At 35.1% G+C, this 25,045-nt stretch overlaps 1 pseudogene; it reads right to left on the reverse strand.

Annotated features, from left to right (window-relative positions):
- Window positions 1-8,455: 8,455 nt before the first annotated feature.
- On the reverse strand, window positions 8,456-8,860 carry LOC123793083 (large ribosomal subunit protein eL32 pseudogene; annotated as a pseudogene).
- Between the last annotated feature and the right edge of the window lie 16,185 nt (window positions 8,861-25,045).

A 25,045-nucleotide genomic window follows, 5' to 3' on the forward strand; every position in this document is an offset into this window, starting at 1 on the left:
AAATGGCTTCTGGTTGAATTACTTATCCTTTTAATTATCTACAGGTGCCCATAAAATAACCTTTTAACCTATAAATAAGCTAAACACATGTTCTTCTAGGAATTCTCAAGAGCAGTAGTTTTTTTGGGGATCATTCCTCAGGGGTTCTAATTAAGGCAGGGACCATTTCAGGTAGGTGAGATTACATGTGAACATGTTCCAGAAAAGTAGTGATTATGGCTGATGAATACAAACACTCTGGAAAGATTCTTTCTGTCAAAATTAAGTAAGAAAAATTTGGTATCTTATTGTTCATCCATTTTAACTTAGATGTAAACTTCTGAAAGAGCTAATATGGGAAGTTTCTATAAGAAAGTTGACAAAAATCATGCTGGTTGGTTTTTTGAAAAAAAAAAATAAGGACTCTGATTTAGACCTATATCTACTACATTTCTTCTGAGGCACTATTACTAATTAGCCAATGATTTGTAATTGATAAAGGCCATAGTTTCTCAATGACATTTTAAATTTAAAAATTACATCTTTCATTATTTCTGATATAATAATGACAATGATGATTTATTGATCATATTTATATGCTGGAATAAATACTAAGAGCATTGTTCTAAGTGTTTTATATATACTAACATTTAACATCACGATGATACTAAGAGGTATATATGATAACATGAGCCCATTTTACAGATGAGGGAGATGAGGCACAGAGAATTTAAGTTGCTTATTTAGAGCGACACAGTGACAGCAGCAGGAATCAGTCAGGGAGGTGGCTTAGGCCTGGACTTGAAATCTGGTTCAACAATTGCCACTCTTTTAAAACACAGTTTTTCAAACTGTTATGTGCATATAAATTCTGTTTTAAGTTGCAGGTTCTATTTCTGTAGGTCTGGCATGGGGCTTCAGATTCTGCATTTTTAATGAGTTCGCAGATTTTGTCAATGCTGCTGTTCAGTGGACCACACTTTGAGTAGCAAAGTCTTAAAGTATTCAGGTTAACATAAATGAGAAAACTATTCAAAACTTGGAATTTGTTTTGCTCTGCTTTTCTTTAGATCCCAAAATGTTCTCAATCTATATCCCATTTACAATTTTACAGCAGAGGTCCTTATGATTTTTCTGCAAAGGACCAGATGTAAACTATTTTTAGGTTTACAGGTCACACTATCTCTGTGGCCCAACTACTCAGTTTTGTCATTGTTACATAAAAATGTGTAAATAAATGGGACTGATTATTGTCTAATTACATTTTTACAAAAATAGGTGGCAGCTGGATTTGATCCACTGTCCATAGTGTCTTGATATGTGTTAAAAAGCATCAAGATAAATAAGAGAAAACTTATTTAAATTTGCATTTTGAATACAGAGTTCTCGAGACATCAAAAAAAAAATCTACTTGTTTGCCACAGGCCATTTGGTCAGTTTATGATCCATTCCTCAGAACCAGTTCACATCCCACTTATTCCATGAAATCTTTGTTTAACTGTACTTAATATTAAAATATATTTAGTTGCATGCGTGCTTTTTATGGAGTCCAAAATGAATAAGAGAATATCTTAAAATGTAGTAGATAAAAGTTTAAAATTAAAAAAAAATTCTGTTAACCAATGGTCATATATACATTTTAAATTAACCATGAATTCTGGACAGGATTTTGATAGGTGGGATGAGGAAATACAAAGGTGGACTCAACAGACCAAAAGAAATGTATATATGTTAAAAGTTACAGACTTCCAGCTTCCTGTCTGGCATATAAGGAGTTTAGAAGTTTTTACTCTGTCCTAATAATAAGTAAAGAGCTGAACAAACTGAAAAATCCCTTCTTGCTCTGTCAGAGAAGATAAGTCATAGGGCAATCCACTGCCCCCAGAACTAGAGAGACAGACAGGATAGGAAACAAAAGAAATGAAAAGAGTAAAACTTATAGCATTGAATGAATATATTTGAAAAGAAGACAGGTCTAAAATCCATAATCTAAGTTTCTACCTTTGGAGATAAGAAAAAGAAGAGGAAATAAAATCCAAAATAAGCAAAAGTAAAAAGAAATAATAAGAATGAGAGTAGAAATCAATAAAATAAAAATATGAAACCAATAAAGAAAATCAACAAAACTGAAGCTGATTCTTTGACAAGATCAATAAAAGCATGAGCCTTTTGCCAGGCTAACAAAAACAAAAACAAACAAACAAACAGAGTGAAAACACAAATTCTAATATTAGAAATGAAAGAGGAGACATCACTACAGATCCCATTGATATTAAAAGGTTAATAAAATAATTTTTTGAATAATTCTATGCCCATAGGTTTGATAAACTGGATAAATGGACCATTTTCATTGGACACACACTGCCAAGGACACAAACTGCCAAAACTCACACAAGGGCTTGGGCTAGTTCTATATTTATTAAAGAAATTGAATCAATGCTTAATAACTTTCCAAAACATAAAGCGCTGGAACCAGATGAGTTTATTGGTGAGTTCTATTAAACATTAAGGAAGAAACATACCAGTTCTCTGCAATCTCTCTCAGAGGGTAAGATGCATCCTAAGTCATTCTGAGGTAAGCATTACCCTGACACCGAATCCAGAAAAAGACATTAAAAAAAAGAAAAGAAAAAAAAAAGAAAACTATAGACTAATATCTTTCATGGATGAGATGCAAAAATCTTCAACAAAATATTAACAAATTGAATCCAACATGTATAAAAAGAGTTACGTACTATAACTAAGTAAGATGTATCCCAGGTATGCCAGCCTGGGTCAGTGTTCAAAACTCAAGTAATATAATATATCTATATCACATATATAAGCTGAAGAAGGAAAAAGACCCCCACATGATGCAGAAAATAGATGCAGAAAAAACATTTGACAAAATCCAACACATTTATGATAAAAATTCTCAACAAAATAGGAATATAAGGGAATTTACTCAATTCAGTAAAGAAAATCTATAAAAACCTGCAAATAACATCATGCTTAATGGTGAGAAGCTTTAAGTTTTCCTGCTAAGGATCAGAACAAGAATGTCTCCTCTCACTACCACTTTTTAACATAATACTAGAGGTCCTAGGTAATGCATTAAGACAAGAAAAGGAAATAAATGGTGTCCAGATTAGGAAGGAAGAAATAAATCTGTTTGCAGATAATATGGTCTTTTAAGTAGAAAATCTAAAAGAATTGACATAAAAGCTTCTGGAATTAATAAGCAATTACAGCAAGGTTGCAGAATTCAAGGTTAATATACAAAAGCCAGTGATTTCTTGTATACCATCAATGACCAAGTGAAATTTAATATTAAAATTACAGTGCCATTTACATTAGCACCCCCCCAATTAAATACTAAGGTAAAAGAGTAATGAAATATATACAAGATCTGTATGCAGAAAACTACAAATCTCTGATGAAAGATATCTAGGAACTAAAGAAATAGAGAGATATTGCATTGCATATTCATGGACAGGAAAACTTAATTTTGTCAACATGTCAGCTCTTTCTAAGTTGATTATAGATTCAACCAAGTCCCAAACAAAATTACAACAAGTTATTTTATGCATATTGACAAACTGATTCTAAAGCTTACATGTAGAGGCAAAAGATCCAGAATAGCTAATTCAATATTGAAGGAGTCAGAATGACGCTAGCATAGATTTTCAAGACTTACCATAAAGCTACAGTGATCAAGACAATCTGGTATTAGCTAAAGAGCAGAGAAATAGAGCAACAGAAAAGAAAAGAGAGCCTAGAAATAGACCCATATAAATATGTTCGACTGATCTCTGACAAAGCAAAGGCAATTGTATGGAGCAAAGATAGTCTCTGTGACATATGCCTGAACAACTGGACACACACACGCACACATACACGCATGCACACACACCAGATTTAGACATAAATGTTACACATTTCACAAAAATTAACTCCAAATGGGTCATTGACCTAAATGTAAAATGCAAAACTATGAAACTCCCAGAAGATAACAGGAGAAAACCTAGATGACCCTGAGTATGGCAATGCCTTGTTAGATAAAATATCAAAGGCAAAGTCTATCAAAGAAATAAATTATAAGCTAGATTTCATTAAAATTAAAAACTACTTCACCAAAGGTAACATCAAAAGAAAAAGCAGATAAGACACAGACCAGAAGAAAATACTTACAAAGACCCATTTGATTAAGGACTGTTACCCAAAATATACAAAGAACTCTTAAAACTCATCACTAAGACAATAAATAACCTGATTAAAAAATGGGCAAAAGACCTGAACAAGAAGATATACAGATGACAAGTAAGCATATGAAGAGATACTCCACACATATGTTATTAGGGAATTACAAGTTAAAATTACAGTGATATATGACTACACACCTATTAGAATAGCCAAAATCCAAAACACTGACTGTATCAAATGCTCATGAGGGTGTGGAGCAATAGAAACTCTTATTCATTTTGCTGCTGGGATTGCAAAGTGGTACAGCCCCTTTGGAAGACAATTTGGTAGTTTCTTACAAAAATAAACATACTCTTACCATAGGATCCAGCAATCAGGCTTTGGGGTATTGCCTCAAAGGAGCTGGAAAGTTATGTTCACATAGAAACTTGCACATGGATGTTTATAGCAGCTTTATTTATAATTGCCCAAACTTGGAAACCATCACGATGTTCTTCAGCAGGTGAATGGGTAAATAAACTATGGTATATGCAGGCAATGGAATATTATTTAGTACCAAGGAGAAATGAGCTAAAGAAATGAGCTATCAAGCCATGAAAGAAATCAAGAAAGCTTAAATGAACATTACTAAATAAAAGAAGCCAATCTGAAAGGTGATATACTGTATGATTTCAAACCTGTGTCATTCTGGAAAAGGCAAAAGCCTGGAGACAGTAAAAAGGTCAATAGTTATCAGGAGTTGGGTGGGAGGGAGGGAGGACTAGACAGAGCACAGAGGATATTTAGGGCAGTAAGACCATGCTCTACAATACTACGATGATGGATGGACACGCGTCATTATACATGATGCCAACTCATAATGGCCAACACCAAGAGCCCTGATATAAACTAAGGACTTTGAGGGATAATGATATGTCAACAGGTTAATCAATTGTAACAAAGGTACAAGTTACAATTTTGCAAAATGTTACCATTAGGGGAAACTGAGTAAAGTTTATACAGAAATCTCTTTATGTGGATTCACAACTATTTGAATAAAATATTTAATTTAAAAAGTTAGATCAGCTACTGAATAAATAGACCTCCTGCTGTAGGGTTTTACACTAAAAATACAGTGAAAAAAGGGTCATAAGAAACATTGAAATTGTCTGTGCTTCTTGACTGCTCACTGCTTCACGGTGGTAAGGAGAAGAAAAACAGAAATGATTAGATTTGAAAACTGGATAACAGAGAGAATCATAGCAACTTGAACAGAAATAAGAAACCCAGGAATAGAAAAGGTGCTTGATATTTTATATTTAAGTTTCTAGCAGGCCATCTAATTGAAGGTGATTTTTAAAATGATGGAACACCTATTTAAAAGCTCAGGAAAGAGTGTAGGATGACAGGTGTAGATTTCAAAGTTATAGGGACATGGAGAAAATGGAAAGCCTGGCAGTAGTTGCGATCTTTAAACGAAAGAATAAAAAAGGACGAGATAATTGTCTCGTGATCAAAACTTAGAGTAACGCATATGTTTAGCACTTAGGAAAGGTATCTGATGAAGAAAACAAACAAAAAAGCAGTTAGGAAGGTAGAGCACTTAACTAGAAAGAGAGTAAGTGGTCGAATCATAGCAATGCTAACCCGATTTTGTATTATTCAATCGGAGGAAGTTTTGAAATTTTGACATTGTTGACAGCCTGTAACAAAACAACCTCAATTTAAATTTTAGATAATGTTGAGGAAAGGAAAATAGCTGGTCTGGTCCTAAGAAGTTTGGGGGACAAGATAGCAAACGAGCATACAATGCTGACTTTTTGTGCCTAGAATTTTGAAAGAAGTAAGAGAAGGGTGATAAATACCAAAGGTGTGTTCACTAACACAAACATTATGAAAATCACTTCAGGAGACAATGGTGACTGAATGCTGGCCCTTTATGTGCGGGAAACGGGATCAGGAAGTGAGGTGGCTGAGTGAAAACTTTCTTGGTGGATCTCTGTGTTTCTTTGACTCCATCAAAACGAGAAATTTCTGTTTAATTAAGAATGCGACAAAGTTTAAGGATTAGTGTTAGACTGGATAAACATGGTTAAACATCTAAAGCCAACTTGGGGCTAATATACATACTGCACATGGAACTTCTTTACTATAATGTCCAACAGAAGAAAAAGACACAAATTTTGAATAGGCAATTAGAGAAGAAAAATCTGAAAGACTAATGTATATATAGATTACATATAATCTATATATAATGTATATATGTATATAATGTATATAATATATATATTATATATTATATAATTATATACTATATATATTATATAAATAATATAAATATAAATATAAATATAAATAATATATATTATATAATTATATATAATCTATTTATAGACTAATGTATATACAGATACTTTATAAATGTATAAATATAGACTTTATTTATATATTAAGTATAAATATAAGTGTATAAAAAAGACTAACGTATATATAGATGCCCAACCTCACTAGTAGCCAGAAAAAAAGTAAATTCAAATAAAGAAATACCTGTTAACTGACTACTGGTAAACAGTTAGAAAGCTGGATATTAGAAAATGTGATAACATGATAAACAAGGACCCTCCAGCCAGGCCGAAATATCTGCAGATGTAGCTATTCCAGAAAGCAGTAAGAGTGCTCTCATATCACCTATGATTCAGCAATTCCGCACTGGAATTATGCTTGCCAGTCAGATTCTCACCGTGACCGCCAGGCAGGTGGTCACTGCGGTTTGTGCCTTGTAGCAAGGCAATGTAAACAACATGGGTTTTTCCTCTTTATATAAAATGTAATGTACACATAAGAAGGAATTCTATGCAGAAGAGTAACTGATTTGATTTATATGCCTATTCAAGTTGTGTTAGATAGATCAATACGTAGATGGATGCCAAAAACATAACATTGGGTTAAAAAAAGAAGGCACGCAAGGTAATAAGATTGCTAATTCTAAACTATGTGAATCTTAAATACATAAATATATACAAAATAGTGCATTTCCAAGGTTTTATTATATATTTTTATTTTTATTTTATTTTATTATTATTTTTTAAGATTTTTATTTATTTGTTTGACAGAGAGAGAGACAGCCAGCGAGAGAGGGAACACAAGCAGGGGGAGTGGGAGAGGGAGAAGCAGGCTCCCAGTGGAGGAGCCTGATGTGGGGCTCGATCCCAGAATGCCGGGATTACGCCCTGAGCCGAAGGCAGATGCTTAACAACTGAGACACCCAGGTGCCCCTATATTTTTAAAAACCGAAATAAAAAGTTGCATTGAAAGAACATACTTTTCCCAAGAAAACATACCAAAAAATAAATAAAAGAAAGGATTTATCGAGATTGATGATAATTTCATGCCTGAACTTCAATTCTGGGCACATAAGATTCTTAAAAACAAAACAGAACTAATAAGCAAGTGGTTTGTAGGGAATGGTGGCAGGCTTAGTGGTAGCAGGGTTAAATCAATATAGTTACTCAGGAGAGAGATCTGAGGTTGCTGTTAATTCAGAGGGAAGGAACAAGGAGAAAGGGAGAGTTGTGATGTGCAAAGGAGGAAAGATGTTTATTTTGGAGCTTTATTCTTGAGAAAGGCAGGAGAACGTGGGGTTTAGGGCACAGGTGAAATGACTATGTTTGGCAAGGAGAATGGTCCTGTATGCCCCTGCAGGAGCCAAAGAAGACAGAAAAAGTGGAGATACTGAGATATTTTAAGGCAGAGGGAAGGTAAGTGGGAGCAGCTCCCTTTTTCTTCTCAATGATTTCCCTGAGTTTCTCTTTCAATTTAGCACAGAAATGCATAGTCTTGTCTCATTTTTTTAAGTCATTGCATGTGTATTACTCTTGGGTCCTTAAATATATTGACAACTTATACTTTCTCAGAAGCTATGGAAAATTTAATTTTAAATCAAGCGGAAAACTTACAAAGCATTTCATGATAATAATTAGTATGTATTACACCTATATTAAGTACTAAGCACCGTTTTAAAGGTTTTTACATGTATTTCTCTAGATAAATCTCTCCCAATCCTCCTCCTCCTCCTTCTTCTTAACAGATCGCTAAATGAATATCCAAAGAGTCTAAATGGAGGGAAATCACACGGTAGCTAATGATAGTGTTAGAGTTAATATTCCACATGTCTCAACTTCCAGGTCTTGGCCTGCTCTTTATCAGGTTAAAGCCTGCCCTAGATCAGTGCCTTCTTTTTTTTCTTTTCTTTCTTTTTTTTTGGTAATTTTATGGTTTTATTAACCCAAATACAAGGAGCACATAAGCTGTCTGCCTATTCACTTTCTTCTCTGCTCAGCCTGGCATTGGGATTGGGGACTCTGACAGCCAGCGGGGCTGCTCTTTCCACAGTTTTGCATTTCCTGCAGGAGACAATGTGAGTGATCTCTGCACGATAAGATTTGTTGCATACCAGGAGCACTTCAAGCTCCATGGCTTTGTGGACTAGGAACTTCCAGAAGCCACTGAGCGACAGGTGCTTTGTTTCCTTGTTACTCCTGTAACCAATGCTGGGCATCAAGATCTGGCCTTTGAATCTTCTGTGCACCCTATTGTCAATGCCTCTGGGTTTCGGCTGGTTGGGCTTAATTTTGACATATGGGTCTGAGTGGTGCTGGATGAACTTCTTGGTCCTCTTTTTAATGATCTTGGGCTTCACCAGAGGCCTGAAGGCTGCCATGAGGCTCACTGGGAAATGGCTGCACGTCTGCAGGCAGTGCCGAGGAAGAGGGGGCCAGATCAGCGCCTTCTGATGCTGGGCGATAAGTAAGCCGAATTCTTGTGGCATGTGGCCTCATTTTTAAGGTCTTCAGCCCCCAAGACTTGTCACAGTTTCTACCTCGGGCTCTTCTTTTTCCTTTTTTAAAGCTTCAGTCATAGAGAGAAGAATAATGCAGCCAACACTTCTCTTGCTGAGTTTTTATGAGCTTCTGTGCTCAGGACAGCATGCCAGAAGCTATTTTGGGATATATGGCTTAAAATAATGAGAAAACCAACACAAGCACTTGGGTGAACTGAATACAAGTGAAAGCTAGTGTCAGGGAGCACACAGGACAGCAAGGACTCGCCCCCCTCGGGCCCACTTCCTGGGAGCTGCCATGCTCTCCCCTGCAGAGAGAACACTTACTGCGTTGGCTCTTTTTAGGCTGGAGATGTCTAGCAACAGCTTTCAAGAAAGCCTCAATGTCAGCAGTTCCATAAAGAAGGCAACTCCCACTCCTGGCCAGCGATTTGCACTGCATGAGTATGAAGCAATTAATTCTAAAGGCTTGCTTCTAAATTGTTGCTATGGGGATCCTCAGGAAGGAAACTAAATATTGTAGAAAATAATTTGATGGTAATGAGCTGAAAGAAATGGGCCATCATCATCTCAATTATTTCCATTGACACATTGTCAGGGGGAATAGGTAAAAATCCATGGAAATATTATGCACATTGATTTTCCTTTGTTGGAATTTGGATATTTCTAAAAAGTGTAATTCATTCATTGGAGGGTCCATGTTTAAAAAAAAAAAAGACGTCTTGGGTGAATATGCCAGTAGTGACAAGGAATGGCTAAAGTTCCATATTCATTAACTCCACCGCCCAGAAAAAAAATGACAGGAAAGAGTGTGTTCATATCCTTCACAGAGTAAGAACACATAAAAACACACGCACACACAATTACATGTGTATAATGTTTAATTTTTAAAAAATCTTTAAAATCCTTATAAATTCTAAAAAAATCTATAAGTCTAAGAAGTCTTAGTCCTCCAAAATGAAGAGAAAGATTGAGAGAAGTCAGTCATTCTGTGACAGATAGAAACTCTTAAATTCACATGTCAGGTTTAACAAAGTTCCATGGCTTATTGCGTTAACTTCTGTCTTCGGTTATATCATGTCAAGTCAGGGCACGCCATTTGACCCATCACATGAAAAGAAATACTTATACATTATTTTTAGACATCAAAGCAGGCAGAAGTGGAATTTAGCATGACGATATTTCTATCCTTGTTGAGCTCAGCTAAGTACAACATGGGTCTTGAGCAAAGGAAAACAAGAGGCCTACAGTACATAGGTAAATTCAATCGAGAACCTTCTGCAAGGTGGTTCCAAAGCATAGGTACTAGACTAGTTACTGCCAAAGTAAAATTTTCAAACACTTGAATGCAGTGTGGTCACATGGACCTCAGAAACAATATGTAGCTACCTACTGAATTAGAGTGACAACACAATATGAAATATAGAAGTTCATTCAATTGCAAGAAAACTTAGTTCTTTCAGAAATAAGAAACCTTTATTACTTTGTTTTGTTTTTCCTTTTTTTGTTTTTTTAAAGATTTTATTTATTTATTTGACAGAGAGAGAGAGAGACAGCCAGCGAGAGAGGGAACACAGGCAGGGGAAGTGGGAGAGGAAGAAGCAGGTTTCCCAGTGGAGCAGGGAGCCCCATGTGGGGCTCGATCCAGGATGCTGGGATCAGGCCCTGGGCTGAAGGCAGATGCTTAATGACTGAGCCACCCAGAACCCCACTTTGCTTTGTTTTTTGTTTGCTTGTTTGTAATAATAAAGACATGCCAAAATCAATGCAAAGTGCCGGAAATGATTCTGATGTGATACGGAATTTCTGTAGCCTGAGCTGATTTCAAGCAAAATAAATAATGGCATTGTTAAGAGAAAACAAAATACTTCAAAATTGATTTTTTTTAACAGAGAGAAAGCCAAATATTCTGGTTTTGTATTAATATAATATCTCATTGTAAGGGACTCATAAACCACCTTTAAAAAAATCTTAATAAGCCCATCTACTAAGAGAAATTTACACAAAAATATAACACATTTCATTACCTCTTCTCAAACCCATTATTTACAGATATTATCATTTAAGATAAATAAAATATACTTTCTGAAAACCTTCTGCAACTGATTTATTCAAGTGTTATCTTTGCCATATATTTTTTTTCCATTTTGGAATAACTGAACACTTTATTTCCAAGCAAACTGTTTTTGGTTTTTCACTTGATAAACAGGAACATATCCATGACTTTCATAAAGTTCTCTTATTGTACCACAATTACTTCTAGAATATTCTAAATCACTGTTAACCAAATGAACTGACTTCTAATTCGCAGACCACACTGGGGGTTGCATCCCTGAGGACTGTCTAGTGTCCGCAGGCATTTGCTGGCAGACCAGCAAAACACCCAACCATACACAGTACAATCTTCTGCAGGCCACTGACATCACTTCTGCAACTTCTTCAAGAAGTCAGAGTAGAAAAGTTCATTAATATGATTAGGCCTCAGTATTCTCTCTTATTTAGAAATTATCTATTTATCTAAAAATTGCCTATTATTTCAGGTTAGTTAACTAAAGATGTTAAACTTTTATTTAAGCTGACACGCTGCAGATCAAAATTATTGTTGATATAAAAACATTGGCAGAACTATGATTTAACTTGATTGATCACTAGTTTTCTATTTTCACCATCCTGAGCAGTCTGTGGAAGTAATGATATATTCTGTACAGTAAACCAGTATAAAAAATGTAGGCAGTCCAGATTAACTAGCTTCTTCATAAAATAACAAATCCAAATCCTATTAAAAAATAAAATGTATGCTTGCTTTGCACCACATGATGATAAGGTCAGAAAATTATATGCAGCTCATCATTTACCTTTTAAAGCAAAATTATTAAGCCAGTCTTATTTGTTCAAAGATTCCCCTTAAGTTATCTTGAATTTTTATATAAAGATGTTTCTAGCTAATGGTTTCTGTGAGAAAATTTTTTTTTCTTAAAAGGATATCATATTTAAAGTATTTAAAGTTTGGTTTCATGATCGTCCTGAAAATATTAGAAATATATGGTGTTTAATTTTCTCTAAAAACCAGTTAAAACAAAGATCCTTTGGGAGATTTTTTTTTTTAATAATTTAGTGTAATAATATCCCCTAGAGGTAGAAAAATATTTTAAACTCACACAATGAGAAGTAAAGGCTTTTCTCAAGCGCAGACACATAGACAGTTTTCATCTTCAATTGTACAACCCCAATTATAGGTCAAGAATAAAAAAGAAACGCACATCTCAGAGGTCTGTTCTATTTTCTAGTGTTCAAAAAATATTTTCATCATCGATTTGAGTTCACGTATAGTAAAATGAACAACGAGAAGAAAGCTAACACAGTAGATTTTCTACGGTTTTTCACCTGATGAAATAGATTTCTGTCATCCTGGTGGACAATCTCAATCACGGATGCAGAAACCAACTCACTTCTACACAGTTCTCTAGACTGCCATCAAGGCAAGCCTGGTGTTCCACGGTCCTTGCCTCTGGCTGTGGAGAGAGAACTCAAGCCATGAGTTAGCGAATGAACAAAGAGACTTGGCCAAGAACTAGAAACAAACAAAGGAACAAAATTGAGGGGGAGGGGAACCTGGGAAGCAGAGAGTTATCGAAGGTAAAGTCTTAGTGCTACCTGAGATTACAAGAGCAAGAAAGTATGTGGTTGGGCCTAACGAGCAATGAATTAAATGCAGTCCTCTGGCAACGCCATGAAATTATCTCTGGCAGAGTCCACTTGGGCATCTTGTGACTAACTTCCAAAACTGTTCAATTTTCAAAAAGTTAAACATATGACTCATACGCATATTAAATAAACATATGTCAAACATTTCATTCAACTCATTAATGAATGAGAATGCCAAAGAAATGGTAAAAAAAGATTAAAACATCATTCTGAAGAATGGCTGTTTCTAGGCATTTTGAAAAAAAGAAATGTTAGAGTAAAATCTCTAGCTTGATACAAAAACAAGTTAATATTCTATCAGACAGAAAATGAGTAAACTTTGAGTTACTTTTTCTACTGAACAGAAATCTATATGTTAATACATAATATCACAGTGTCTGGTATCTAGCCAACTAATAAATAGCAAACATAAATTCTCCTAAAAAGACGTTTGTATGCTCCAGTTTGACACACTTTTGATTTTCAAGTTCTGGATATTTCTTTGAGTTATTTAAAAGCAAAACCTGTTTCTATATTGTGAGGTAATATTGGAAGAGATATATTATGGTTTAAAATAAAAATAACATATTCTTGAAAAGTTAAATAAAATGTATTTTAGAGATATCTTTAAAAAAAACTGGCTATAATATAGTCCTCAAGGAATTTTATGGAGGAAAATCATACAAAAATCTCCTGGTTAGAAATAACTCAGACTTAAGCATGGTGTATTTACTTGGAGTAAGATGGGCTGCTTGATGATTCTTTCAAGAGGAAATTTGTACCATTCCTATTTTTGATTGCATATTGAGACTTAAGGACAGTTGTAACTAAAAATAGAATCCAATTTTCTATTAAACAGAAAAGCAGATTGTAAGTTTTTATTGTGTGTTTTTGTGTTTATAAGACTTATGTGTCTCATATAATTGGAAGATCATAGTTTTTTTTAAGACTCCAATTCACATGAGGTAGACACAATTTATTTTGATGGAATAAATGATGTTTTCATACCTTTTGCACCACTTTTAAAAATTATGTAAATAATGTTATGATTAGAATAATATAAATTCATTTAAAATATTATATGTAATATTGATTTTTTTACCATCATGTATTCATTATACTATCAACAGAGTCTGCATTTTAACAAGATCTCCAGATGATTTATATTCACCTAGAATTATGAAATTCCCTGCTATCAGGAAAATAATAGGGAGAGCCCTGATTCTAATGTTGTCTTTCATTGTCATTTGTTAGCTTTTTTTTTTTTATGATGTTATTTTTTAACTTTTTCTTAGTAATCTGTACCCCCAATGTGGGTCTCAAACTCACAACCCTGAGATCAAGAGTTGCATGCTCTACCAACTGAGCCAACCAGGCACCCCATTTTAATCTTACACAATTCACTTAACTTACAATAGGCTGTATTTTCATCAAAAACTTGGATAGTAATGCTTACCTCTTAGAAGTTTTATGAGCACTAAATAATTCTAGATCTCTAAGTTTCATGGCAAATCCACATCTCTATAAATGTTAGCCCTCACAAATAATATTAAGAAAAAAATAGTCTAGACTCCAAGTTTCCATAGAAAAACCTTAGAATTAAGTCAGGTGACTGTAGCATTTAGCCTCCCAATCCCTATGAAATAAAAGTCAGTTAATTGGATGGGCAGATATATTTCATTTAGGACAAAGTTCCAATTTCTCAAGTAATTGTCTCTAGGTTGGTGATTGTCAAACAGCAGTTTCTAATTCTGCACATTTGGGAATCTGTTAGAAAGGCAAATTATCGAGCTCCAGCCCTTACCTACTGACGAGGGACCCTAGGGGTAGGGCCGGGCTATCTGTACTGAGCAGGTCCTCCAGCTGATTCTGACACACACCAGAGTTCAAGGACTACTGATCCAGGCCAACCTCCAGGAATATTTAACCCAAATAATTGTATGAGATTATCTAGTGAACACGTCCACAGCAGCCGGCCAATCCATGAATACCATGCAGCAAACTTGCTTCGTGTATTTCTTTCTTTCTTTCTTTTTAAAAATTTATCTATTTATCAAAGAGAGAGCATGCAAACGGGAAGGGAAGGGGCAGGCAGAGGGAGAAGCAGACTCCCCACTGAGCAGGGAGTCCTATGCGGGGCTCCATCCCAGGACCCTGGGATCATGACCTGAGCCCAAGGCAGACGCTTAACTGACTGAGCCACCCAGGCGCCTCTGCTTCATGTATTTCTTTTCCCGGCATCAACTTTTGTTGCAAGACCTGAGCGATCATCATTTAGCTCTAATGGCTCATCTACCTGGTCTAAGTACTTGGTATTTTCAGTGTGAAGAATCTCAGTTATGACTTTTCTATGAGAGAAGAATTTTTCTAATTACTGGCAACCTCAACAAAGCTGCAAGCCGACATTCCTGGAGGGTGTTTGGATGCTGTGACCTGGTAGCCAGCTACGAGCACACAGAGGTAGCATCGGGTCCGAGGAAAGCCTAGAGGTGTTTTTGCAGCTGCAGAACATTCTCCGTAGTAACTTTTCTGCCCATGTTTTGTTTACAGCAATTTTCATAGCCTAAGGTGTTGCCAGGAGGACTTAGCAACATACCTAGCAGAGGGAATGAAGAGATACATTTTAACAGAGAGAGAGAAAGAGAGAGAGAGAGAGAATACCTAAACCTAATTTTTGTTTTCTTTTTAGTTAAAATGAATATACAGGTGTTATTTTTAAAAGTTGCCTGTTTTAGACAAATTTAAATTTCTTCACTTGTAAGTCAGAAATTAGAGGTACCGAACCACAGACTCTGCTAAATGCTGGGATGCTATTGAAATTGCAGATTTAATGTAAACCCTCACTTGACAAACAAGATTGCATATTTGGACTCCATAAAAAGACCCTTAAGACACAGAATACCAGGGTTAGAAAGAATTTAATGATCATATCTGGTTTAGTTCCCCAGCCGGTTAATGAATTCATTCCCTTTGTAACACTGATTAAGGAAACTTTGCAATGAATTAGCTTTCTTCTTGGGGGAGATTAGTCAATTACAGAAAAAAAAATTAAGCTGCATAAAGCTTACTGTGGAGTAGGAAACCTTGCATAGTCTAGACTCGGTTTACCTCACTGACTTACATTCCTACTGTGCTTCTCCTAGCTCATTTTGTTGTTTTTTTGAACATGTTAACCAAACTTCTCAGTGCATTTAGACGAATGCTCGCTCTTTCCCTATTTGGTAATGACTGACTTCTTTACACCACTGATGTGTTCACATGATCTCATTAGACACTGCTTCTTTAATCCCTGCCTCTACCTAACAGCACCCTCGGAGTTATCTATCACTAACGTGATTAATGTTTGTAACACTTATCCTGATGCAACACATTTATATTTTCTGGTGCGTTTCTCCCCTGCTACAAAATAAGCTTTTAGAGGGCCAAAATTTTGCTTGTTTGCTTCTCTTTCTTTTTCTTCACAATGGTAATACCACAGCCTAGGACAGAACCTGGTATAGACTAGGCTGTTAAATAACATTTGTTAAATAAATTAATACTTAAAATTATCCAGTTTTGCTTGTGCCAAAATGGTTACTGTCTTGTCAGACAACCAAATCTCACCTTCAACAATTTTGTTTGTCCAAATATTCTCCTACAAATTGAGTTAAAAATCCATGAACTAGTAAATTTCCTTGTTTGATAAACATAGTAATTAACATGGATTGAGCTCACACTATGGTCTAGACTCTGAAAAGTGTGTTATTCTGTTTAATCCACATTCAAACTCTATGAAAGCACAGACTTTTCTCATTGCTCTGAACATAGTAGGAACTCAGTAAATGTTAGCTACACAGGAAAAAAAAAACTTAATTCTTCTTCCATATAATAGTCTATATACTAGGACTTCTCAATTTGAAGATTGCTGTCATGAGTTCCTGGGTCTTCTCTTTTCTCTCTTTTTTTTTTTTTTTTTTAAGATTTTATTTATTTATTCAACAGAGATTGAGACAGCCAGCGAGAGAGGGAACACAAGCAGGGGGAGTGGGAGAGGAAGAAACAGGCTCCCAGCGGAGGAGCCTGATGTGGGGCTCGATCCCATAACGCTGGGATCACGCCCTGAGCCGAAGGCAGACGCTTAACCACTGTGCCACCCAGGCGCTCCTTCTCTTTTCTCTTTAAATGTCTTCAGTTTTTATAAAATTTCCCTTCTAATATGGCTCCCCTAGATGTTCTTCTTGCTTCAGTTTGTGTAAATAGTCTTTTTATAATGAGTCCCAGAATGGAAAACAAAATTTTAGCTACAATCTAACCTACTGTGGAGTTTGGGCAAGATAAGATGAATATCATTCTATGAATGCAGGCTTCGATTATGGAAAGTTTCAATTGAATTTTAATCACTGATTCTTAGTGAATGTGTTGGTCAGACAAAACCTCATGCTTCTTCTCATTTCAACTACTCTAGACCAACTAATTCTCAGCATACTTGAACATAAGTAGTAGAGTATATAATGATCTACATTATTTATATCTTTTCTTTATCTTAAATTTCACTCTATTATTTTTAGACTTTTGGGAGCCTTTTAAATCTTGGTTTGGATATCCAAAATAATAACTAACCCTCCTACTCTTATATCATCCGAATGTGTTTAACTATGGCAGATACTGTTGCCTGCTTATCAAATAGCCCACATCCCCTTTTTTAACCCCAGTAGAACTCCATTTTTTTTTTTTTGGTTGGCCAGATGTTTATGCATAGGTTATGACTCATAATTTGTCTAAACAAACCATCTCAGTTTCTTCATTTGCCAGTAAGTGGTTTATGAGAGGAATATGATTGTTTTCTGGCTAATGAAACATAAGAAGAAATGTTCTAGGGGCTATTTGCAACATTTTCCTTTCTGATAATAAGCAGCATAGGCAAAGAAAGCCCTTCAGCTTCATTCTTTTTTTCCAGGATGAAACATTGTTGCATAAAGTTGTTTAACAACCAGGAGAATATCCATTTCTCTCTTTGGAGACTGACGAAGGAGGAAGACATAATGGAGCTGGAGGGAAATTGACCACCTATTGAACTCAGCCACCTTTATTTTATATTCAATCACTCGTAGCTTTGGCTATGAGCTGCAAGTTTTGTTTTCATTCAGGGTGTTTATATATCACTGAATAGGAAAATATAAATGACAGACCCCAGACTTCTTTCCAAATTGCATATTGATCCATTAAGCAAGTCAATTTTGGGGGGCACATTTGCTCAAGAGTTTTAGATCTATCAAATCTATCATTATTCCACCCCTATCTCTCTTTTCCACACAAACATACACACAAAATGACTTTAAAATTTATTAAATGTCTTATTGAAAAGGAAACACTTTATATTATATGCCTTTCAAAATTTCTAACTTAATTCACTTTCTCAAAAAGAAAAATAGTATTATTGGCTGATCATGATTCATTTTTGGTGTTCAAATACTGGACCAGAGTAATTATTGTTAGAGTGAGTACTATGCCAAATGCTATTAAAAAAAAAAAAGTTGTTTTGAAGTTTACTTTTAAAGTTTTTTTTTTTTTCCCCTAAGTAAGTAGGTGTTGAAAGCAAAGCCACTGACATATACTTTAAGGAATCATCTTTTCCACATTTTAAATATTGAAGAATATTTTCTTTTCCCCAGGTTATCAGAATTTTTTTCTTGCCCTAAACTTTCTCAAATGTTGTCTGCAGTGGTCCCATGACCCCACTGCAGCTCATTTCAGCACTCTGGATGACGATTAAGGAGATTGCACTGCATTCATTTTAATATATTGAGAGTATCCAGATACTCTACTACTTAATGGATTAAGTTACCATTAATAATGTTATACCCTAATGAAGCTGAAATCTAATCCTCCGTAAAGAAGAATTGGAAGTGAGTAAAGCTATATATCACCATTATTATTTAACATAACTTCTGTTTTTAGAGTTGGAGCTACCATTCTTAGTCATTTTTCTACAAACATTCTTCAGGGGAAAAGGACAGACACAAACTCCTTCTTTGTGTCATACTTGGCATTTTTTTTTGCAAATCTTAATTACTTTTATAGTAGTTTGAAACCCAAAGGCACATATTCTTGGCTTATACCCTGACTTATGTATTTTTATATTTCAATTCCAACTATAATGCTTAGGTGTGAACACACACGTGTATGTGAGTACACGTCCTTACAAGACCTTAGCAGAAACTTATCCTGTGAATATTTTATGTATTCACATAGGAGCAACATCAATTAATACAGGTTTGGTCAAGTAATTGAAATTGTGTGTGTAGCTGTATTATCTCCACAACTTGCCACTATGAGCAAATGTGGCCTAAAAGACCCTACGCAACCTGAACTTTCAAAAGAAGTTGAAAAGTCAGATTTAATGTGAGATATTGAGAGACTTAATACATCACCAAATGCTAATTTTTAAAAGAAAAATAACACATACCCAAAATCATATCAAAACTCATTTCTAAGTGCCAAATCTAGTTCTTGGGATGTTATTTTGAGATCTCTGGTTTAAAGCATATAACCTGGGGTTTAGAGTTATTGCACTGTATGTTAGATTTGGTTTGCCGACATCACTGAAGAACTCTGAGCCTATATCTATTTGCTAAAGTAGGACAAATCATGCTAACTTCGAAGTGTTTTTTCTTAAAGTTTAGGATATACCTCTGAGGTTTTATTTCTGCTATAACACACAAGAACAACTTTATCACAACTTTATCACCAGTCCAATTTTTTCCTAATTATAACTGAACTCAATTTTTATTATTTTGCTTTCTGTAATGACTGAAAGGCTAAAGGTTTTAGGTTGGATAATGAAGTTTATTCTCTTAACCAAAATGGGGTAACAGAAAGCATGTTTTTTTTTTTAAGATTTTATTTATTTATTTGACAGACAGCCAGCGAGAGAGGGAACACAAGCAGGGGGAGTGGGAGAGGAAGAAGCAGGCTCCCAGCGGAAGAGCCTGACGTGGGGCTCGATCCCAGAATGCCAGGATCACGCCCTGAGCCGAAGGCAGACGCTTAACGACTAAGCCACCCAGGCACCCCAGAAAGCATGTTTTTATTCCCATAATAACCAACTATAAAACAAGACAAAAAAGTTTTTATAAATTGCGCATGAGGTTGCACAGGACAGTGGTTCTTGAGAGATCAAAACCAAATGAGATTAGTCTTACAATTTGCCTAGCTTACTGCCTGGAGAGATTTGGAGTCCTCTGAATAGAGAGGAGGAAGCCAGGAATACCTTGGAAGTCTCTCTGGGCTGAAAAGACAGATGTGGAAGTCTGGAGAGGCCAAGACAGCTAGAGTTTACATGGCGAAGTGCAGGAGACAAAAAGTTGCAGAGAGAAAGAGCTCTAGAAATCTATAGAAGTTCTCCCTTAAGTCTTTACTTAAGTATATGTCAGCACACAATTGTGTGAAAAACCAACCTAAGATTGTGGGGGGAAAAAAAAGAAGTAGAGAAAACCATCCATGGAGATCAAACAAGGCTAGGAGTAGTTTGCGTTCCAACCAACCAAAGTGGAAAACTACATAATTCATGAGCATTGGATAGAGTAATCAGAATTGATTTCCCTTGGCAGTAGGGAAAAATCAGCTGTAAGCCAAAGGATGCTCTCTCTGGTTCTCTTTAACAAACGTTAAAAGCGACTGTTGAGAGAATCGGATGGCCTCTAAGTAACTTAGGTACATTCTAGGGTGAAGCAAGGATATTTATGAGAATACGATAACATACAGCAGAACGGGGAAAAAATGGAGAATAATGGCTGAAGAATTTCAAATTTGACGAAAATTATAAACAAAGAAGTGCAATGAATCCTAAGGATAAGAAACATGAGGAAAAGCACACAAAGATATAATTAATTTGTTTAAAAAAGTGATAAAAAATTTTAAAAGCAGCAAGAAAAGAAAGATTGTGTACAGAATAACAATAATAAAAATGGTAGATTTCTCATTTGAAATAGTGTAATCTAAGGACAGTGAAAAAATATCTTTAAAGTACTTAAAGAAAAATAGTCAACCAGAATTCTATACCCTCTACAAAATATCTTTCAATAGCAAAGACACAATAGAAAATTTTCAGATATATGAAAGCTAGCCACTAGCACTAGCTAGTGTCTATTAGCTGAGCCACTCTAAGAAATGTTCAAAAAAATCCCTCAGGCAGAAAGAAAATGAGAGCAGAAAGGAATCTGTATCCGTGCAATGGAATGAAGAGCAATGCAAAATATAATACCTGGAGAATCACAAATTGTTAAATCTCTTCAAAAGATACTTAATATTTTAAAGCAAAAACTAATGTCATATAATAGGTTATAACATATAAGATAACATATGTAATCACAATAATAGCCGAAGGCCAAGAACGGAAAGATAGCAGTATATTGTTTGTTTTAAGATTACTATCCTAGGTTGGGGTGCCTGGTGGCTCAGTTGTTTAAGCATCTGACTCACGATTTTGGCTCAGATCATGATCTTGGAGTTGTGAGATCAAGCCCAACATATCTCTCCCTCCCCGTCTGCTTATCCCCCTTTGGCCTTCCTTCCTCCCTCCCATGTTTGAACGTGGTCTTTCTCTCTCTCTCTCAAAAAAAAAAAAAAAATTACTATCCTATGCGTGAAATATCATTGGACTTAAGTTCATGTAAATCCAAAGTAGATTCTGATATTTTAGATGTATATGGTAAGTGCTATAATAATCACTAAGAAAAACAACTAAAAGAAATATAGTGAAAATACCATTGAAGAAATGAAAAATGTAACATTTGAAAATGACTTCACACAAAATAAAGCAGCAAGAAGGACTAGAGCAATAAACAAAGACATAAGACATGTATGACTAAGGATGTTAACCATTTACTATGTATTGCCAATGAAATATCATGTTTTCTTGCCAACATTACTGTGATGTTCTACTTACTGGTTGTGCAGAAGGTGTGTATTGAAGTATAATAATGTTCTTCTTTAAAAAAAAAAAGACATACAGAAAACAGTGGCAGAAGCAAATCCAACCATACAAAAATAGCATTAAATATGAATAGATTTAACAATAAAATAAATAGATATTGTCCAACTGGATAAAAAAATACAACTCTGCTGTATTAAGGAAGCACATTTCAGATCCAAAGATCTAAGTGGATTTAAAGTAAACTGATGGAAAAAGTTACACAAACAATAATCACAAGAAAGTTGGAGTGGTCATACTGATGTAGACAAAATAGAGCTTAAATAAAAGATGCTTTAAGAGATAAAAAGGGACATTTTACAATGATAAAAGAATCAGTTCATCGGGAAGCTGTGTCAATTATAAATACGTGCCACTGTGGGAGGGTTCCCAAATGTAAGAGGCAGCTCCTGACAGACATAAAGGAAGAAACAGAGAGTTCTCTAATAATAGTTGGAGACTTCAGTAACCTAATTGCATATTGGACAGAACAACTGGGGAGAAGATCGCAAGGAAATAGAAGCTGTACAACAGTATAAACCAACTAGACCTATCAAACACTATAGACTTGATGGGACACTATACCCTCAACCACAACACATATATTCTTCCCAAGTGCACATAGAACATTCTCCAGTATGGACCATATGGTAGGCCATTAAATGAATTTCAATAAATGTGAAAGAATGGAAGTAAAACAAAGTATGTTTTTCATCACAGCAGAATGAAATTGAAAATCAATTTCAGGGGGAAAATGGAAAAACTCACAAATATATGGAAATTGAACAACACACTCCTAAACAACCAATGGGTCGAAGAAGAAATTAGAAGGAAAATGAGAAAATACTTCCAGGGGAGTGAAAATAAGAAGTGATCTACTAGAATTGTGGCAGGCAGATAAAACAGTGCTTAGAGATTTATTGCTATAAGTGCTTCTATTTAGAAAGAAGACCTCAAATCAATAACCTAACTTTCTAGTGTAGGATGCTGGAAAAAGAAGAGCAAACAAAACCTAAAGCAAGCAGAAGGATGACGATAATAAAAATTAGATTGTAAATTAATAAAATAGAGATGTGAAAACAACAGAGAATGATAGAGATACTCATCATAAAAAAGGGTTTCTTTAACAATCTCATGTATATGAAAGAAATTGAATACATGATTTAAAAAAAACTCTCAAAAATAACCTTCAGTCTCAGATGAATTTCCTTGTGAATTCTACTAACCATTTAAAGAAGAAATAAAACAAGTTTACACAAGTTCTTCTAGAAAATTGAAGAGGATGGAATACTTTATAACACGTTTTATGACATAAGCATTACTCTAGTCCAAAGATGCTGTAAGAAAAAAAAAATGCCAACCAGTATCTCTCAAGAAGATAGACATAATTCTTAATAAAATTTTAGCTAATCAAGTCCAACAATTTATAAAAAAGAAAATATAGCATAATCAAGTGGGATTTACCAGGAAGTCCTAGTTGTTTTAACCTTTGAAAGTCAATCAAGGTTACTGGGGAAGAATAAATATTGTTAAAATGTCTATACTACCCAAAATGATCTACATATTTAATGCAGTCCTACCAGAGTACCACCAATATTTTTCACAGAGCTGGAGCAAACAATCCTAAAATATGTACAGAACCACAAAAGACTCAGAGTAGCCAAAGCAATCTTGAAAAATAAAAACAAAGCTGGAGGCATCACAGTTCTGGACTTCAAGCTATTTACAAAGCTGTAGTCATCAAGACAGTATGGCACTGGCACAAAAACAGATATATACATCAGTGGAACAGGATAGAAAACCCAGAAATGGACCCACAACTGTAGGTCAACTAATCTTTGACAAAGCAGGAAAGAATATCCAATGGAAAAGAGGCAATTTCTTCAACAAATGGTGTTGGGAAAACTGGAAAGCAACATGCAGAATAATGAAACTGGACCCCTTTCTCTCACCAGACATGAAATAAATTCAAAATGGATGAAAGACCTAAATGTGAGACAGGAAGCCATCAAAATTCTAGAGAAGAACTTCTTTGAGTATGGTCAGAGCAACTTCTTACTAGACACATCTCTGGAAGCAAGGGAAACAGAAGCAAAAATGAACTATTGGGACTTCATCAAGATAAAAAGCTTCTGAACAGTGAAGAAAACAACAAAACTAAAAGGCAACCAATGGAATGGGAGAAGATATCTATAAGTGACATATCTGAAAAAGAGTTAGTATCCAAAATCTATAAAGAACTTACCAACTCGATATCCACAAAACAAATAATCCAGTTAAAAATGGGCAGAAGACTTGAATAGACATTTTTCTAAAGAAGACATCCAGATGGCTAACAGACACATGAAAGGATACTTAACATCACTCATCATTGGGGAAATACAAATCAAAACCAGGATGAGATACCACCTCACGCCAGTCAGAAGGGCTAAAATTAACAACACAGGAAGCAACAGGTATTGGCGAGGATGTGGAGAAAGGGGACCCCTCTCACACTGTTGGTGTGAATGCAAACTGGTGCAGCCATTCTGGAAAACAGTATGGAGGTTCCTCAAACAGTTAAAAATAGAGCTACCCTATGACCCAGCAATTGAACTAGGAGGTATTTACCCAAAGGGTACAAAAATACTGATTCAAAAGGGCACATGTACCACAATGTTTATAGCAGCATTATCAACAACAGCCAAATTATGGAAAAAGCCAAATGTCATCAACTGATGAATGGATAAAGAAGTGGTGCTACAATGGAATAGTACTCAGGCATCAAAAAGAATGAAATCTTGCCATTTGCAATGACATGGATGGAGCTAGAATGTATTACGCAAAGTGAAATAAGTCAGAGAAAGAAATCACCATATGATTTCATTCATTCATGGAATTTAAGAAACAAAACATATGAACATAGGGGAAGGGAATAAAAAGAGAGGGAGGCAAACCATAAGAGACTCTTAACTATAGAGAACAAACTGAGGGTTGTTGGAGGGGCAGCAGGAGGGGGGATGGAGTAAATGGGTGAGGGGCACTAAGGAGGGCACTTATTGTATATGTGTGTGTGTGTTTGGCATTTGTGTTGATGCCAAACACAATGTGATGTGATGTGATGAGCACTGGGTGTTAATATGTAAGTGATGAATCACTAAATTCTAGTCCTGAAACCAATATTACACTATATGTTAACTAACTATAATTTAAATAAAAATTTGAAAAAAAGTCAATCAATGTTACTGGAATTAAAATAAAATAAATTTTAAAAATAAAAATAAATACTCTAAAAAAAGAAAAAAAGAAAGTCAATGAATGTAATTTGTTGCAATATAAGACAGAAAAAGCCAAACCATATTGGCATCTCAGTAGAGGCAGGAAAAAAAGAATTGATGAAACCCAACATATACTCCTGATAAAAATTCTCACTAAATTAGTCATAGAAGGGA

This window comes from Ursus americanus, chromosome 13 (assembly GCF_024610735.1).
Source record: "Ursus americanus isolate L20-20 chromosome 13, mUrsAme1.1.p, whole genome shotgun sequence".
Classification (NCBI taxonomy): Eukaryota; Metazoa; Chordata; class Mammalia; order Carnivora; family Ursidae; genus Ursus; species Ursus americanus.